This window comes from Castor canadensis, chromosome 7, assembly GCF_047511655.1.
Source record: "Castor canadensis chromosome 7, mCasCan1.hap1v2, whole genome shotgun sequence".
NCBI lineage: Eukaryota > Metazoa > Chordata > Mammalia > Rodentia > Castoridae > Castor > Castor canadensis.
In genome coordinates this window covers 115578610-115595449 of record NC_133392.1, presented here as the reverse complement: position 1 = coordinate 115595449, position 16840 = coordinate 115578610, and the positions used below count along the sequence as shown (strand labels likewise).

General features: G+C 46.5%; 1 long non-coding RNA gene across 1 annotated transcript; it reads left to right on the top strand.

Annotated features, from left to right (window-relative positions):
- The first annotated feature begins 401 nt into the window (after positions 1 to 401).
- Positions 402 to 12877, top strand: LOC141424666 (uncharacterized). Its single transcript, XR_012449531.1, has 3 exons — positions 402 to 1953; positions 6024 to 6089; positions 12045 to 12877. It is a non-coding gene; the product is annotated as an uncharacterized lncRNA (long non-coding RNA).
- Positions 12878 to 16840: the final 3963 nt, after the last annotated feature.

The following is a 16840-nucleotide window of genomic DNA, read 5'->3' as shown; positions in this document are numbered from 1 at the left end:
GTTCCAAGGTAGTCCCAGGGAGTGGATTTCTGCCAAGTCTCATTTTATTTGTTGTTAAGTTGGGAAAAGAAAAGAAAAAGACACGCTATGGATGAACCCATGATCCTTGAAGTAACTGTAGTGTGGTGAAAAATACATCCTCTGAACTGAAAAATACATTCTGTAACCTGGAGTCAGATAGCCCTGCATCCTAATTTGAGCCAATTTGCTGGTGACTTTCAGACGGTTGTTCAGCTTCCCTGAGCTAACCTCAGTCTGCCCATCTGTAAAATAAACAGAGTGATACCTTCTGCAGAAATTTGAGCTCCACAAAGCCAACGGGTTTTGTCTGTTCTGTTTTCTTGCATTCCAGTGTCCAGAACAGTATCTGACATGGAGTAAGTGTCTTACTTAGTTGAAAAAATGAATGAATGTGTTGTTATCTTGCAAAGTTGTTGAAAGATTGAAATAAGATCATACCTGTGAAGTGGCTCCTGAAAATTGCAATACAAACCTGAGGATTTGTGATTACCATAGAACATAGTCTGGGTTCTGTTAAAGAAAGGCATTCAATCAATAATTCAAGGTATGCTTCATGAGCTTTTTCTTGGTCTAGAATTGGGTACAAAGACATAGATGATCTGGATCTTCCTTTATGTGTTCACAGTCCAGTAGGAAGAATCACAAGTCAATCAGCTACCAAAATATAGCAGAGGTAAGCATGGGTACTGTGGGAGCAGACAGGGGAGTGTAACTAACCAGTGCTACAAAGGGGTGGGTCAGGGAACTTTCTGGAGGAAGTGCTCTGGGGCAGTCCTAATTTCAAATCTATCATCAGATCTTTCCTAGCAAACTTAGGCCTAAGGGCCTTGGAGCCTCCACATCCCCCCTTTTAGCAGTCATGCTGTTATTTCCTTATATTCACTCTGAACTATGATTTCTCTCATTCATACTTGACTCATTACCATACTGGGCAAATCCCCAACTGCCCTCCACTGCTCTGCTTGTGCAGTTGACCGTAGCTCAAGGAAAACACCCAAATGTATTAACTGCTGCCTGGCATACTATTCCATTCACTCTCCCCTTCTTAACTATTTCAGACTTTTCCCTCTATCCTCCAAACTCCATCAGCAACTTCCTCACCATCACTTTCAGCTCGAGACTTTGCTTTCCACCTCACTGAGAAAATTGAAGCCAACAAAAGAGAATTCCGTGTTGTAGCTCTGAGACGGGCAGAAGCTGAGGAAAGACTGCCAGAGACAGTTTCCCAGCAGGCAATTGGAGAAAGAACATTCCTTAAAGCCTGGAGGTGTGAGAGAGAGAGAGAGTGTGTGTACCATAGGGAGCACAAGTGTGTCCCCTCTGTTAACTCACTGGGCATATGGTGGCTGAGGCTGGTGATGGAGAGGTCCTGACAATCAGAAAGACCCTGGAGGACTGGGGTGATAACCTTTAGGGATCTGGTGAAGGGGGGAGAAGGGCTATAGATGGACATTGAGGGAAAGCACAGCTTGATGTGTGGGCAGGGCAGAACCCTTAGGGGAAAGGGGAGTCCATGTCTTGTGAAGCCAACATCCATACTTAAGGCCTGACTTGAAAAGAAGGTCATCCATTCCTGAGAAGGAAGATGACTTATACATGCTGACTGCTGCTACAGAAAAACTCTTCGGGCTGCAGAAGTCTGTCCACTGGGCACCGACAGACACGCGCACATGGAGAAGAGGCAGTATCTTCCCTTACCATGAACAGAGCAGGATGAAGCCAGCAGAAAATTCACTCATTGCGAAAGTTGCTTGAGTGCCGACTACGAGCGGCAGGCACAGTGAACAAACCTGTCCAAACGCTCCGCTGGCATGACGCTTACATTCCAGAGAGGGCTGACAGGGAGGTAAATGGAGAAAACACCCAGTGTGTTGGGGTGAGGGTGTGATGAAGAGAAAAGAAAGCAGAAGAGGGGAGAGATACAACTGCAGGGTGAGTAAGCAATTAAAGGTGGGGGTCAATAAGGGCATCACTAGGATGGTGGCCTAAAGCTGAGGTGGGAAGGAAGCTGGGGAGCTGATGTGCCTCCTCCTAGAAATGCAGGTAGGAGCCTCTAAGAAGGAGCACAGAGGGAGTGTGGTGGGGGCAAAAGGCAAGCATGGATCCCTGAGATTCTGGGAAGGGGGATGGATCCCATAGGAGCCTGATGTGACTCTAGTTTTTATTATTCTAATTGTGATGGGAGCTATGGGGAACAGGGCTTGAACAGAAGAGCAACTTGATCTGATTTATCCGTTAACATGATTTTTCTGGGGAGCTTGTTGAGAACAGAGCAAAGTGGGGCAAAGATGGAAGCAGGGATACCCATTATGAAGACATGGTAACAATCTGAGTGAGAGATGATGATGCCTACATATGGTGGCAGGGGATTAAATGTGATCAAAATCTGAACTTTATTGATGGGGGGCAATACAAGGGTTTGAACTCATGTTTGCTTTCATCATTTTGGGGATAAAGTCTCATGTTTTTGCCTAGGCTGTCCTGGAACAGTGATCTTTCTGATCTTTGACTCCAGAGTAGATGGGGCTACAAGGTGTGAGCCACAGTACCCAGCCAGATTCTGACTATTTTTTGAAGGAAGCCCTAACAGTGTTTGCTGATAGCTTGGAAAGGTGGAAAGGTGAAGAAGAATTAGAAGTTAAGAATGACTCCAAGGATTTTGTGCCTGAACAAATAAGACTGAGCCAACTTTAGCCAAGATAGAGAAGTCAGCAAAAGAAGCAACTTGAGGTGCTGAGAAGGTAGAAGCCAGGAAGTTGATTTTTTTGTTATATGAAATGTGAGATGCCCAAAGACATCCATATGGAGGTGTTGAGCTGGCAGGGGAGAGCAGGGTTGGAAACGGATATTTGGACTTCCAGAGTGCAAATAGAAAGCCGGAGGCCGGTGAGTTCAAAGAGGAGTGAGGGGACACATGGATAAGAGGAGGACCAAGAACTGAGCTCTGGGTCTCCACTGTTAAGAGTTTGGAAAAATGGGAGGCTGGATGCAGTGACTCATATCTGCAATCCCAGAGGAGGGAGGGATTGGGGGATCACTGTTCAAGGCCAACTCAAGCAAAAAGTTAGCAAGCAAGGCCTATCCTAACAAATAAGCCAGTCGTGGTACTGTGTGCCTGTGTTCCCAGGTGTGTGGCAGGCCATAGGTAGGAGGATCACAGTCCAAGATTGTCTCGGGGCAAAAACATAGACTCTTACTGTAAAATAACTAAACAAAAAAAGAGCTAGGAGTGTGTTTCAAGTGGTAGAGCACCTGCCCAACAATCGGAGGCTCTGAGCTCAAACCCCAGTACCACAAAAGAAAACAGAAGAGTTTGCAAAGGTGAAGAGAAATGAGAAGAGGGAACCAAGGAGAAACCAATGAGGTAGGAGGGGACCAGGAATCTGCTGGTCCTGAAAGCCAAGAGCAGAAAAAATTTCATGAAGGACAGTCATGTCAAATACTGCTGCCCGATTGGTTAATACTGAGACTGAGACTTGACCATTGGATCTATGGTGAGGAGTCACTGTTGACTTTAACAAGAACCATTTTGAAGGTGTGGTGGGGTCAAGAGCCCAACCAGGATGAGTTCAAGAACAGGAAAAGAGGATTTGGAGGTAGGGCATGTATTCAACCCTGAGGAGCTTTGAAAAAAAGAAGCGGGCTGATATCTGGAAAAGGATGTGGGCTCAACAGAAGTGTGTATGTTTGTGTGTTTGTGCGTGTGTGTGTTTGTGAAAGAGGAGGGGGAGAGAGAGAGAGAGAAAGAGAACAGGGAAGAGGAAGAGGGAAAGAGAAGTAACAGTATGCTTGTATGATGATCTCTTATTGGTTTCCATCTATAACTTCCAATTGCCACATCAATCCTAGGACAGAGATACTGTTGCTGTGCCCATTTTACATAAAGAGAACCAAGGCATAGCAACGTTAAGAATTTTACCCAAAGCCATGCAAGCAGTAAATGCCCAGCCTGGTTGACGATCACAATTCTATAGTATTGGTATGAATGGAGGGGTGAGGAATGATGGGTGAGTGGGTAGGTAGAAGAGGGGCTACCTCATTCTGTGAGTTCAAGGCTGCAATATGCTAATTGGCTTCGCCTTCTGAAACAGCTGTTCATTTGTTAAGAACTTTTCAGTCACTGTTTAGTCAGGAGTCATGGTGGGCAGAGGGCAGGGCTAGGGCTAAGTTTCCATCTTGGGCCTTGGTACAGTCTGTAAGGGTTGGTTCCTTCCCCCTGCCATACATATTCTACTGATTCCCACAGGGAACTGTCAAGATATTTTCTCTTTAGACATATCCTTGGTATTCTAAGCACTGGAGAGCCAGGATCCCCAATCTTCCTGGGGAGATGAAGGAAGGGAGGAAGAAAATAGGGTAGCCATAGATCTTGTTCCAGTGCCAGCCAGTACAATGCAGAAGAGGCGGAGACAATGTCTCACTTTATGGACTCACACATTCCATCCACATGCATTTCACGAGTGTCACTGTGTGCCATGCCATAGTGCTAGCCATGTGATAGTGAGCACAAAGGACACACCGTGACTTTGTGGAGATTGCAGTCTATGGGAGAGGGATAAACTGACACAAGCTATGAAAGAACATTATAGGTGCTCTAAGAGTATCTTTTCCTGAGCACTTTCCTAATTGTTTGTCCCCAAAGCAAAACTGAGTCTTGCCCCCAAAACAAAAACGGTCCTGTTCATTGTTTATTCACTTATTTAATTATTCCTTTGAAAATTTTTAATGAACACCTATTTATGGTCTGCTCTTTGTACCAATAGCTTGATATATTGTGATCTCCAAGGAAAGAATTAAGGCAGATAACAAGATGATACAAAATGGGGCTGAGAGCAAGTTAATTTATTCAAACAAATTCAAGAAATTTGTAATATATGCTATTGTGTGCTGGGTCAACAGAGACACAGGTGTGTAATGGCAAGAAAGAGGTGGTCTGTTTCCTCAGTGAATTCTCTGAGGCCCCACAGGATTGAAGTGTGGGAGGTGTGATTGACTGAAGGAGCAGAAGATCGCAGTGGTTTGAACCAGGGTTGTATCCCACAGGAGTAGGAAACATAACAGGAGATTTTGAAATATTCTGCAGCCTCAGTTTCCTTATCTGTCATATAAAAATTAAGATCAATTCTGAGTGTTATAATACATACTGTGCATCATAAGCACCCTACATGCATGGTTTCCTTCATACAAATAACAACCTTATGAGATTGGTGCTTTCTTATCTCCATTTGACTATGCAGAAACTGAAGCTGAGAAATGAAAAGTACCATCAGTGTCACACTACTGCCAGAAGGCTCTCCTCTATTCTCATAGAACTGAGGATAAGCACTTGGTAGAAACCTTAGAACCTTCTAATAGAATGGTCTCCATGGCTTTCTGATTGCTCCTTTCTCTCAGCAAATAATATTCAACCTGTCCTCATCGATCATACGTATTTAAAGTCATATACGTGTTCTACCATCAATCCACATACAGATACTAGTAAAGGTTAACTTCCTCTCTTGGATAAAATTAAACATATATCTAGATTTAGTATAAAAGTAACTATGAATGAAATTACTATGTGTAATTGGATACTTGGCCACTCATCCAGATTGCTTTGTGGATAGTGGGGTGAGTGGGCAGTGAAACACAGAGAGGCCAAGCAACTTATCCAAGTGTTTAGCTGGGAGTTGGCCAGGGGAGATATGCCCTAGGTGCACAGAGCAATGTCTGGGGGCATTTTTAATTGTCATGAGTTGTGTGTATGGGAAGGTGGGGTATGTTATTGTCACTTAGTGAGTGGAGGCCAGGGAGGTGCTAACATCTGACAGTGCACAGGACTGCCACCTTCACAAAGAATTATCTAGGACAACATGTCAGTAGTGCTGCAGTTGGGAAATCCTGGTCTAGACCCTAATTCTTGTACTAAATTAGATAAGTGCATAGTGCCTGGGGCAAAATGACCCAAGTTTGAATCTAGACTCTACTACACTGTGGTCAAATTACTAATTTCTGACTTTCAGTTTTTCAACGTTGCAAGGAGGTTAATAATACCACTGAGGAGACACTTTCAGCCTGAAAGGCCTAAGGTAAATTTTCATCTTGTTCTCGCACACTCTCCTCCTGGGTGGCCTTGACTTTTTGGTGAAATAGACTAATTTCCCTGTCTGGGAAGGGTAGGGTGAAAGCCATCCAGATTTGGGAGTCTCAGAAGCATGCTAACTGATAAAGATCCAATAAGGCTGAACAGTTCCAAAGACTCATTTCAGTCATTTGGAGACCTGAGGCAGAATCCAGGTTAGAGACCAACAGTATAAAGGGTGGGTTTCATTTTGTGTGTAAGAAGAAGCTGCAATTTCCTACCTACTTCAGCCCTACCTCCTCTTGGGATCTTTGTGTCCTTCCTCTACCCCTTCATCCCTCTCTCTCCATTCCTTCCTTCCTTCCAGCGAACAAACTTTAGACACCATAAAACATAAACCAGTCATGGTCATCACTAGGAAACAAACATATAAATAGCTACACCCAGGTGTCCCAGGTATATAGAGGGCACTAAGAAGGAAGGAGGTGGCCGATGCTGTCTAAGAATGGAAAGAAGGATTGAGGAAAAGGTTCCTGGAAGCACTGCCAGTCTCCTCCCCCAGCCATCTCTAGATTAGATGTCGTGCTACCAGGCTGTCAGTAGACTGGGAGTATCTTGAGGTCACAGACTGCTGTTTTGTTTCCTGAAGTAAACGCCTTAGAAACATGCCTAGAAGACAGCAGGTACTCAATAAATAGTTGTGAAATGAATCAAACAATGTTTTGATAGCTAAGGGCTTGATGAATAGATCTGGAAGGGAAGGGCATTGCAAGCACAGGGAACAGGATGAACAAAGGTGACAGAGTGGTGAAACTGTGAAGGATGCAGGAGGAAACAATGGCTGGGGGAGATGGTTAGTTGGTCAGCTAGGTGATAGGACCATGTGGGACTGGTGGGAAAGGCCTTGTATGTGCGGCGAGAAGGAAGGTATCTGGAGAGCATATCAGCATTCATTTGGCAGTATTTATTGAGCACTTGGTAACTTCCAGGCTCTGGTTCTTAGGAAGGTTACCGAGCTATCCCAGAAGAGAGAGCCAAGGCAGTGAGGAAGCAGCTCAGCAGATGGACTCCCATTGCTGAATACTTACTAGTACCTGAGCTGGAGGGGTGTGTGTGTGTGTGTGTGTGTGTGTGTGTGTGTGTGTGTGTGTCCTGGGAAAGGGATGGCAAAGAGGGCTCTGGGGTTTTAAACTATGGCAACTGTCAACAGTGCTGGTGTCAACAGTGAAAACAGAGACCTTAGCCCAGATGTGGCTGTGTGGATCTCTAAAGCAGGGGTGATCAGCAGAGCATTTCAGGTTTGCTACGAGGATTATGTAAGGACTGAATGTAGAACGTCTTTGTTGGGTCTGGTACACAGGAAGCACTTAATCAATACATGAGGCAGTGAAGTGGGGTGGTCAAGCCCCCCAGATTTTTGCCTGCCTTCAATGGCGAGTTCTATCGTAAGTCCGTTTCCTTGCTTACTAGCTGCGACATTTAACAAGTGTTAACTCCTTAGAACCTTAGTTTCCACATCTATGAAATATCTGGAATAACAGAACCTACTGTATAGGGTAGCTGTAGAGACTAAGTGGGTGGCACTAAGACACACAAAGCACTTAGAACCTTTGCCTCCTTCCCCACTTGAGGCCTAGATCCTGACCAAGCAGGAATCTTCCAGAGATTCCAGCTCCTGGCTGTTCTCAGAAGCCAGTACCTCCGTGATCGGGGTTTGAAGAGAGCAGGCTTAGATGGAGGAAGTGCATAGCACGGCAGGAAGCACTGGTTCACTCTTTCCTCCAACATTTTTCTGAGTTGCAATTCATTTGCATCCTGTCAAACATCTAAAGGATGTTCCCCAGGAGCTCAAGGTGGAACAAAGAGGAGACAGGAAGCAGAGAGCAGTTACAAGATACCAAGAAGCAGAGAAGCAGAGAGCTTCGTAGATACCAAGAAGACATGATGTGGCCTGCCTGGCAGACAGATGGGTGACCTGCCTGGCAGACAGGGTGGCCTTTGAGCCAGGTCTGGTAGGTAGATAGGAGGGAGATAGGGGAAGAGGTGCTAGTTAGGAGATCAGCACTTGCAAACCTACTGAGCCTTATCATGTTATTTGCATTGGGTAGGAGGAAGTTGTGGGTTTTATTACCACGGTGGTGGAAGATGAAGATGAGGAAGATACCATCCTCAGGAATGACCTGGCATTGTGAGGGAAGAGCCATGGGAAAGGAGGCTGAGAATGAGATAAGCAGAGGCTGGGTTAAAAGGTGTCGAAGTCACAGAGGTTTGAAACAATTTGCAAGAGGCCATACATTTAACATGGGATTACGACAAGGTTGGGCAGGGTCCCAAGTGAGTAGGTGTTCAGGCAGATTTTGAAGTCACCAGATTATTTAATCTTCGGGCCACACTTTTAGGGGCCGTAGCAGAATAAGAGGCTAGATGGAGGTCAGAGGCATCTGCCTCTGGATCCCTCTCTTGCACCTGTGTGACCTAGGCAAAGTCACACAGCTTTGGCTTTCAAAAGGAGTCTCAGCAGCAGGGACACTATGAGGGAGGCAATACAAAGTCCCAGCCAAATGGCATGCTTGGCATGTGTTAGCTTTGTTATGGGCAGTGGCGGGTTTGGTACTTGGACCTGTCTCTCCCCGGTAGGGACAATATTGCATACCAGAAGTGGTGTAGTATAACAAGAGCACCCAGAGATGTGGGTTCCATTTGATTCTTTACTTCCCAAGTGATTGGGAGACCCTGAACAGGGTCCTACACTCTCTGTGCATCCCCATTCCTGTGTGAACCATGAGCCTTTGGCTCTGACTGGGCAATCTAAGGAAGTCCTTTTACACTTTCCTGCTGCGTGGATGAGACCAGGGGCAAGGAGCACAGAATGGTAACACCTGTCCTCTCCAGAACAGTAGCCAAGGCTAATTTATCTTCTTCCTCTTCCCTGTCTTCTCCCAGGGAGTCTGTACAGGAACCCAGCTTCCTAAAAAGAGTTTGGTCACATCCTGTGCCACCTGAGAGGGGTAGGGGACAGGTTGAGGAGAAGAGGCTCCTGAGGGGCTCAGAGCAGCCTATGCTCACAGGTGGAGAAGGCGAGGATGGCTCAGGCAGGTCCATGAGGGGGAGGGGAGCCCTGCCTCCTCTATGCGCTCCCTCACGCAGCACTGACACACCTCATAAGTGACTATCTCCTTCTCCCCCAATGACCACGGCCACCCTATGCAGGGGTTCTGACAGGATTCTATTAGGTGACCCCACTAGGCCACTGAGGCAAGGATGACTAGCCCTTTCTACCAGAGACGAAGCTGTAGCATGTGGTATTTCTTGATTTGCTCAAGACACACCCTCCTTGGCTGACTCTAAGGCTACCTCTGTCCATTGGCCAGCCTCTTTCTACTCTCCTTCCTGCCCCACCTATTCCTCTCCCCTGCACTGGCTGACAGTCCAGCTGGCCCCAGGCAGTTCTCTGGGCCCCTCACTCCCAGCACATGCTCTTCCTAACCCCCATCTCATCTCTTGAAGGCTATTCTTTAAGATCTCACTCCAAATCCCCCTTTCTCTTTCTCCTTCATTTTTTCAGCCTCCCTTATTGACAAAAGCTGTAACAGCAAATTCCACCTCCTGGTTGCCAGCTGGTTACTGTGTAAAGTACTTCTCGATTGTTCCTCACATAATCTCTCATCATTACCTGCTTCCAAAGAGGAAACTGAGGATTAGGCTACTCACTAAGGCTCCACAGCCAGGAAGTGGTAAAACATAGCCCCAAACTCGCTCCAGCATTTCTAAAGCCTAGCCTGTGCTCTTCACCACACAGTTTGGCTCTTCCCAGGCTCCCTCACCCAGCCATCTTTTCTGCCATTCACTCCCTGTTGCTTGCCATGCATCTTCATTCCTCAGGGCCTTTGCACATGCTGTTCCTTATGCGTGGCATACCTTGTCTTTTACGCTCATCAGAAACCCTCCATATGTGGGTCTCAGCTCAGCAGTTTTTGCTCTGGGATTCTCTCCTGTGGGCCCTGGCTGCCCTCGAGGCACCCCCATCGCCAGAGAGCCCTTCTTGTCCTACTCCTGTAGCGTTATGAGTGCTTCATAGTGTGTGGACCACAGAGCAGGCCAGGCTCTAACTGGCTCAATCAGTGCCAGCATCAATCACCCTCTCCACTGGTTTACTAGGCACCTGCTAAGGGCAGGTACTTGGTGGGGCTCCAGAGACACTGGGTAAGTAAGACAGATGTGTCTTAGCCAGATATGAGAGGCAAGTTAAGGCCCAGGACCTTAAATAGGAAAACTGAGGCCTGCAGTGGGGCATTGTAAGGGACTGTGAGTGCTCCCAGAAGGGGCCCTTCTCTAGGACTTTGGATGCCCAACTGGGCATTCTGGAGCAAGTGATAATAAATCAAGGTGGAGTTAGTTCAGCTAGGGTAGGATTTAGTGGGAAGGCAATGTCCCAGGCAAAAGGGAATAGCCTGTGTAAAGGTCCAGGGGTAAGAGAAAGCAGGATGTGCTCAGGATTAGCATGACTGGAAAACTGAGTGTGCAGGGGCAGGGCCAGTGTTGCAAGACTACTCCAGAGAGGCAAACTTTGACCCTTTGACCATGAAGTGTTGCATAAGCCACGGGCAGGACTCCTGCCACTCTCTACTACGTGTCTGTGGGCTCCAGGTGGCCAGTAGCCTGCCCTTGCAGTGACAGGCTCGGGTTTGACTTCTCCATCTATCTTGAGTGCTTACCTGCTGGTTACCCCATATCATGATTCTCATTATTTTCACTATTGGATCTGAATCATCACTGCCTCTTTCATGGTGGCATTGAAGGTACTTGCTGCCTGCCCATATCTTGGTCCTGGGGTATATGGATGAGGTCCAGGAATGAAGAACACCCCCTTTGCCCTCCGTGGCTGTGTGTGGGCCAAAGTATGAGATGTCTGTGGCTGTGTGGAATATTTTGGCAGATGTACCAGACACAGGACCCAGATGCTATGTGAACACTCCATCCTGGCTGAGAAAGCTGCCTGACAGTCAGGCTCACTCTTCTCCTTACATGGCATTATCTTTCTTGGGGAAGAGCCCACCCCCTCAGGATTGGCTGTTCCTAGTCTCCCTGTAGGATGGTGGGATGTCTGCTGTTTTTGTGATTCCTTTTATTTATTTATTTTTTTGTGGTCCTTCCCATCCAACCCACTTTACTGCCCTGCTTGACTGCTCTGCACCCTAAAAGACTGATCCCTGCACTTGTATCACTCAGACCCTCTCATTCTGTAATTCCTTTACTCTGGCTGAAGAGATGCTCCAGCAGAATAGAGGAGGAATTGGAGGGAAACCAGGGTTTGTTCTTCTCTCCTTCCCTCTTGCTGGTTTCTCTAACCCTGCCCTCACCTCTAAACAGAATCATGTCATGAAATTTTTCAACTAAGCCTTTTCTGTCCTTTTGTTTCCCACCGTGGTTCCCTTCAGTTCTTTCACAGAGGATCTGTAGAGTGGCTCAGAGAGGCCTTGCCTAGCCAAGAGCTGACAAAGTCTGCTTCTCTCCTTGCCATCTAGTGACCTTGAAGCCTTCCGAGAGGACAGGCAGAGGTGCCATGTCCTTCCCAGAGGGACTGGTGCTCCTTGCTCACAGAGGCCCCACCTGTCTGACTGTGGGCTTTAGAGGAAGCTGGGGGCCCCATGGCAGAGGGAGGGCCTTAGGGCCATGGGATAGGATTTGGGATTTATTGCAAGAATAAAGACAAGCCGTGGCAGATTTGAAGCTGGGGAGTGCCATTATCTGATTTATAGTTTTCTCTCCCCAGAGAACAGCAGATTCTGGTGATTGAGTGTAGTCCCAGGGAGACATTTAGGAGCTTGTGCTGTGTGGATCCCACGTGACTTTCTGGTGCCACCACTATAGACACCTGTCACCTCCTACAAAGTCTCTACATTGCAGCCTCTACCAGTTGCTCCACTTTGAATTAAATTCTCCTTTCTCTTTGTGTGCACAGAACTTCATCAGAGCAATTATACATACAGTCAACCTCTGTGACTCCTCCTCGCTAGGGTGAGTAGTTCCTGGACCTCAGTGCTCACTCACACCTGGGGTTCTAAGCTGCCCAGCCCAGGGCCTCGCACATTGCTAAACTGACTGGAACTCTTTAGTTCCAATGCAAATGTCTTGGAACCCATCACAAAGTATGAGATTAACTGCTAGGAGAGAGGTCTACTATCAGATCCACCAACATGACCTTGTCAAACAAGGACAGAGAGTGAACTCCTGCCAAGCACATGCCGCTCTCCACACCCTGCCTCACTCAGTCCACAGCAGCACAGGGCATGGCTGCCCTGATTTACACTGTGGAAATGAGGCACAGAGAAGTGGTCGCCCAGCTTGTGGAAGTGGCAGAGCCTGGACTCAAACCCATCTCTGTCAAATACAGAAGCTGGCAGAGAAACTCACTATCAGAACAAGGCTGAGAAAATGGTCCAGAGAAATAAATCTTAATAATAAGAAAATGCTAAATATTTGACAATTACAATATTTAGCCTCAAATACTTCATAGATGTCACCTGTTACCATAGCAGAGGAAGTGTACACTGGCGCCTATTTCATTATTGCCTATAGCTCTTTGTACATCCACTTCATAGCTCCTACTTATTTTAAACTCCAGTTCCTATGGGAAACTTTCCTGGGCCTCCCAAGTCTTAGATGGGCACCTCTTGTATGCACCTGTGTAGCCCCTTGGATATCTATCTACCTATCTATCTGTCTGTCTGTCTATCTATTATCTGTCTATATTCACACACACAGCTGTCCCAGATCTGTGGATGTTCATGTCTCTTCTATAAAGCAGCATATAACTCCTGCATAACCTCTTGTATATGTTTTTATTTGTTTGTTTTTGACACAAGTTCTCACTGTATTGCCCAGGCTTGCTTCAAACTTGTGGTCTTCCTCAGTGCTGAGATTACAGGTGTGTACCACTATACCTGGCCTCCTCTACACTTTAAATCATTCCTAGATAACTTACAATATCTAGTACAATTTACAGACTTTTTAAATATTTGCTATTCTCTGCTGTCTAGGAAATAATCACAAGAAAAAATGTCTATATGTGTCCAGTACAGACATAATTTTTTTCTCCAGATATTTTTAGTCCACAGTTGATTGAATCCATGGACTTGGAGGTATATGGATATGCATACTTAAAGTCTCTAAAATCCTATTCAAAGCCAAGATCTGTCTTCTCCCATGGAGAAGGGTGCAGTGAGGGAATAGAATGGCTCTCAGTGGTCCCTAGTGGGAAAGACCAACAGGTGAAAGCTCCAGAGGAACCGTTCTGACTGAGCCTAAGGAAGAATGTTCTAACAGTGAGAATCCTACTATCAGTGCCCTCCAGCCCAAGCTGGGGAGATTCCATGGAGGGGACTGCATTTAGGTGGGGTAGGCAGGGCTTCTTCAATTCTGAGACTAGAGACTCTGTTATAGCTGCTTTACCATTTGCTCATGTCCTACAGAGTGCTCAGCCGCTCATAAACAAGAACTCACTCAAAATCACAGTAGCCCAGCATCCAGGAAATGATGCTCAGAGAGTTGAGGTAACTGCTCAGCTAGCAGTGCCAGCATTCGAGCACCAGCTCTGTCTGACCCTGGAGCTCTGACTAATAAATCAGCTTCACTGCCTGCCTCCAGGAGTCAGGTTCTCCCGAGCTCCACCGTGTTAGCAGCACAATGTAGCTCAGGTGTTTTGTATTCATGTTCCTCAGTGTCCCTACCTCTGATGCTGGAAGCTGTCTGTCAGGCCAAGATTTCAGGCCCCAGTGTTCTCTGGGGAACTGAGATCTAGCTTTGGTCACAAGAGTTCCCAGACTGGGTCTCTCCTGAGCTTCCTTTATCTCCCTTTAGAAGGAATCTTCTGTTGCCAGCTTGTTACTGAACCTCTGGACATACATATGGATGCATACTACCTGGAAAGAGTGAGCAGATGACACGAAACATGGAAGCTACAGCTGAGAAAGGGTTTCAGAAATGCCTGTAGCTTCAGTTTCATGATGCTGAAGGGGAAAAAAAAAGAACAAACCAAACTCAAACAGGCTGCCTGCCAGGAGTCTGAAATATAGTCCAGGCCAAAGCCCGTGGAGGCCAAGAGGGAAATTACAGGCCTTAAATGGGAGACGAGTCTGCAAAATCTCCTTGAGCCATGTTTGGTGTGTTTGTTTGCAAACATGTTTATTTATGTGGATGGGTTTTCAATGTGTATTTTTAAAATTTATGTATTTAGCTCTGAGACCATTCTTGAAAACAATGTATGAACTGATACTTGGGCAATTCCATTTAGTGTAGTGGAAGTCAGTAAGTATTTCCTAGCAGCCCGTGTGGTGCCAGGCTCTGTGCTAGGTGCTGGGCATCCAGGGTCACAGAGGGGTTACCCTCACCTTTGGCAACTCGGAGTTCACCAAGGGAAAAAGACTCATGCAAGACAAAATCCCAGGGTGGGGAACTCAAGACCCAGATCCCATCAGCAGGGTATACTGGGACCAAAAGGTTGGGGGGAGAGGGAGCCAAGAAAGCTTTTACTTAGGGTGAGGTAACCAGTCACTACCCCCTGAACAGCCTGCCCAGAACCACCATGCTTCTTTGTCCAATCATAAATCAAGACCCATGTGACTGGGCCAGGAAATAAACTTGTCTGCTCTATTGAGAGGCCCTGAAAAGTCACCTGGTGAAGGATATAATTCTACTAGGAGGCCAACACAAAGCTACTGGGACTTGACTTTAAATCTGAGTTATTGTTTACCTTCTTTGGAGACAAGTGAAATCAGCTCACCTTTCCTCCTGCTCTTACCTCTCAGGCCTTAATGAGGGTTTTTTTCATCCTCATTTACTGAGTGCTTGCAACATGCCAGCTGCTCAGATTAGCATCTTATGAACATTACCTGTGAGGCAGCTAAGATTGGAATTCACCTCCCACTTAATGGATGAGCAAACTGCAATTGATGGAGGTGAGTGACCTGGCCCAAATCACATTTCATGCCAGGCCTGTCTGTACCACTTCTACTTAATTTAAATAAGATGTGTACGCTGCCTGGCATAGAGACAGCACTTGTTTCAGGTGAATTTCTGTTTCTTTCACCCTTAAAGAGTCCTGGAAGCTCCCAGAACAGTGAACTTTTACTTTTCCGATGAACTTCACCCACAGCTAACCAGCTGATGTGACTGGCTACTGTCACTCAAGTTTCAAAGTTCATTGTTGCTTGAAAAAACACAGTAAGGACTATTATTAGCAGCAATCAGAGGGCAATCACACTTCCCAGTCACAAGTCTTTGGGAGGAAGGACATTGAAGCAATGCCTGGACAGCATTGGTGGTGCAACGTGTTTGGTGTGGAGGCAAGTTTCATAATCACCATGCCTGTCAGGTGATGCCGAGGCCTCTGCTCCCCAGATATCTTTCCAGTCCACAGCCAGCTGCTCTGACATCTCTGGGGAAGGACAGCTGGCAGCTTCTCTTTTGCAAGATTTAATTCATGCTGCCTAGACAATACTAGCAAGATCAAGCCTTTAAATTAGACAGGCCTGATTTGAGTCTGGGTCAGTACCTCTGACAAGCTGGGTCACCTTGGTTCCTGACTGTGTTGTTCCTTCTGCCTGCAGAAGGGGTCATCCCTCTGCCTAAATGTCAGTTTACCTAGGAAGTCTTCCCTGACCTTTCCAAGCTAACACCATGGACACCCCAGACCTGCCCCTAGTTTATCCTGTGTAATTAATTGGCTCTCTTTAACTAGGAAAAGTGCCGTTTAAGTGCGGGTCCTGCCCCTCACTGCCTACTGGAGTCCTACTACCCAGGATGTGCCTAGTGCATGGCAGGCCCTCCAGGAACGTATTTCTCTAAGCAACGCAATAAGAGACTACTAAAGCATTCTATTGCTTTGTTATCTTCCGGTGGTGGGTCCAATGTTATCTGCACTGTGGAAGCCATTTGGGCCTAAATCCTTCCTACTCAAAGTGAGGTCCCTGGATGAGCCTTCCTCACCTTGGAGCTTGTAAGAAATGCAGCCCACCCAGCTCAGACCCACTCAGGCCTACCCAAACCTACTCATCAGAATCTGTACTGTTAGAGCTCCCAGTTAATTTGTGTGCACATTAAAGTTTAAGAAACGATTCTCAAAATGACTGGGATGTTCTCTGCACAAGACCAGCTCTCCTAGTGAAAGCTGTCTTATAACTCTGACAGTAAAACCCCTACCTTATTCTGCATTATGACTTTCAATCCTCTGAAGCACATGACCTGACCCTTCTCCAACCTCTGGATCTCATGTACTATGGCCCTGTGACTCCCTTTATTAGAATCATGGTAGCCTGCTCTCTGTCCCTTGAGCATATGAGCTAGTGCCTGCCTCAGGACCTTTGCACTTCCTTCTACATACCGAGGGTCCCCACATCTCCCCATGTTTGCCTGTTTCTCGTCATTCAGGGATCACTCATGTGTGACCTTTTCAGAGAGCCTTTCCTCACCCACCCTAGGTAAAAGCAGCCCTCCTTCCCCTCCCTCCACCCTCAACCAGCACTCACTCTCATTTTCATTTGAAACCCTTTTTCATAGCATTTGGTTTATTGAAAATTATTGCAGGCTTTTGTTCACATTTCTTTTTTTCCTCTCTCTATCAGAGTGGCGGCTGTCTGAGAGTCTGGCAGTCTTTACCTGGCTTGTCACTACATCCCCAGACTAGAGCAGAGCTTGGAACACAGCAGGGCTCAGTGAATATTGGTTGAAGATATGAAAGTTGGATCATGGGATCAGAAA